Source organism: Alosa pseudoharengus, unplaced genomic scaffold (assembly GCF_046254945.1).
Source record: "Alosa pseudoharengus isolate Yale_2024_CS ecotype anadromous, Long Island Sound unplaced genomic scaffold, YU_APseudo_1.1 YU_APseudo_1.1_scf_7, whole genome shotgun sequence".
NCBI lineage: Eukaryota > Metazoa > Chordata > Actinopteri > Clupeiformes > Clupeidae > Alosa > Alosa pseudoharengus.
Genome location: NW_027468859.1, coordinates 790,949 through 793,448, shown reverse-complemented (window position 1 = coordinate 793,448; position 2,500 = coordinate 790,949). Strand labels below are relative to the sequence as shown.

At 45.2% G+C, this 2,500-nt stretch overlaps 1 protein-coding gene across 2 annotated transcripts in view; it reads left to right on the top strand.

The window, feature by feature from the left end:
- Positions 1-2,500, top strand: part of akap12b (A kinase (PRKA) anchor protein 12b) — a 71,904-nt gene that overhangs the window by 48,539 nt on the left and 20,865 nt on the right. The gene's annotated exons all lie outside the window — the stretch shown is intronic.

Genomic DNA, 2,500 nt, shown 5'->3' with positions numbered 1-2,500 from the left:
TTTTAAAAATCCACTTAAGCAAGACGTTCAACATCTGTGTTTAGTTGTATATGGAAGGGTCTACAATTTGCCTCAATATTTTTCATTGTGTGTAAAGTAATAATCTAGCCTACTAACTGTGAAAATATCACACTATTTTGCCTTTTTTTTAAAAACGAAATTGCTCCTTTCATTTCATAAACAGACTACAACTAGAAGTCACGTGACTTTGCCCTTTGACGTTAACTCACCGTACTAGCATGGTTTGTTTATTAGCCTGGTTAGCGTTGTCACTTTATTTTACTGTCTATGCACTTAACACTACCAGCTCCTCATGTGAGAAGTTACAAGTTACCCCAACATAAAGGTAATTACCACGCGATTTACATAGCTTTCTGTCATTACGAAATCATTTAATTTAAGCCATAGGTTTTGGCCCTATTTGTATGTGTATCCAAAGGCTGCTGAAGCGCAGGGGAAGTTTTTTTCCCCTCGTTTCAGTGATTGGTAGCCTACATCATCTGGGTGATGGCTTCGAATATGTGTAGCATTTATTCCACTCACATACCCAATAACTGCTGAACAACGCTGACACACAGTTTCATCTTATCCACCACTCTTTCGCCTGTACTAACGTTACTGTAACTGAAGTTCTCAAACTTGCGATCTTAAATAGACCAGCGGATCCTCTAACTCTTGTGGGTCTAACCTTAGTGCTGCTAATGACTGACGGACTCGACTGACGACCTGACAAAAAAAAACATAGGCGCCAATCAGAGCTTCAGAGCTAAGGCGAGGCTACAGATTAGCGTTAGGTGTCGCTAAAGAACTCCCGTAACTCTCGCTACTTAACAGTAATTGCGCATGACATTAATTAATCCGCACACGAGTTTTATGTATTTTTATACCGTGTATTCTCCATGTAAATTCATGCACCGAACCGTGACGCCCGTACCGTTTCGGTTCAATACGAATACATGAACCGTTACACCCCTAGTATGTATGTATGTGTGAGTGTGTGTGTGTGTGTGTGTGTGTGTGTGTATGTATGTATGTGTGAGTGTGTGTGTGTGTGTGTGTGTGTGTGTGTGTGTGTGTGTGTGTGTGTGTGTGTGTGTATGTACGTGTGAGTGTGTGTATGTGTGTGTGTGTGTGTGTGTGTGTGTGTGTGTGTGTGTGTGTGTGTATGTGTGTGTGTGTGTGTGTGTATGTGTGTATGTGTGTGTGTGTGTGTGTGTGTGTGTGTGTGTGTGTGTGTGTGTGTATGTGTGTGTGTGTGTGTGTGTGTGTGTGTGTGTGTGTGTGTGTGTGTGTGTGTGTGTTATCTGCCCCCCGGGGCGTCCTCTGTCCTCCACTCACAGTCCTCTGGGACAAACACAAGGTGTGAGAGTCTGACGGCACCAGTGTTTACCTCAGGAATTCCCCTGCATTCACACACACACACACACACACAGACACACACACACACACACACAGGGCCTGTTATATGCAAATTAGATGGGCCATCCTCACATGCCATTCAGACAGGCCAGAGTGTGAAGATGCAGGAATGGAGGTTAATTAGTTTAGGATCTGGATTTCAGCTCCAACTGACCAGACGTCTCTGATGGAGCTCTGTAACCAGAGCAGGAAGGTTGGAGTGGACACTGGTCAAGCCTCTCATAGCGGTCCACTCTCACATAGCAGTCCACTCCAGAGGACTCTCATAGCAGTCCAGTCTAGAGGCCCCTCATAGCAGTCCAGTCTAGAGGCATCTCATAGCAGTCCAGTCTAGAGGCATCTCATAGCAGTCCAGTCTAGAGGCATCTCATAGCAGTCCAGTCTAGAGGACTCTCATAGCAGTCCACTCCAGAGGCATCTCATAGCAGTCCAGTCTAGAGGCATCTCATAGCAGTCCAGTCTAGAGGCATCTCATAGCAGTCCAGTCTAGAGGCATCTCACAGCAGTCCAGTCCCTTATAGCGGTCCAGTCTGGTCCCTCATAGCGGTCAACCTAAAGAGATCTGCTTCCAATCAAACCCCAGAGCCTCTGAGGACAGGAGGGGAAGAGAGGGAAAGAGAAACGGAGAGAGAGAGAGAGAGAAAGAGAGATAGCTGAATGACGAGACACAGGAATAGAGAGATGACAGAGAGAGATAATAGAGAGATGACAGAGAGAGAGAATAGAGAGATGACAGAGAGAGAGAATAGAGAGAGAGAATAGAGAGATGACAGAGAGAGAGAATAGAGAGATGACCGAGAGAGAGAATAGAGAGATGACAGAGAGAGAGAATAGAGAGATGACAGAGAGAGAGAATAGAGAGATGACAGAGAGAGAGAATAGAGAGAGAGAGAATAGAGAGATAATAGAGAGACTATTTCCTCTCTCACTCTGCTCTAGCTAGTCTTCTAGTCCATGGGGGTGGGGGGGTGAGGATGATCTAGCTTTCTCTTCAAAAAGAAGAGGTAGTACGATGATTAAGAGTCGTGTGTGTGTGTGTGTGTGTGTGTGTGTGTGTGTGTGTGGGTGTGAGTGTGTGTGT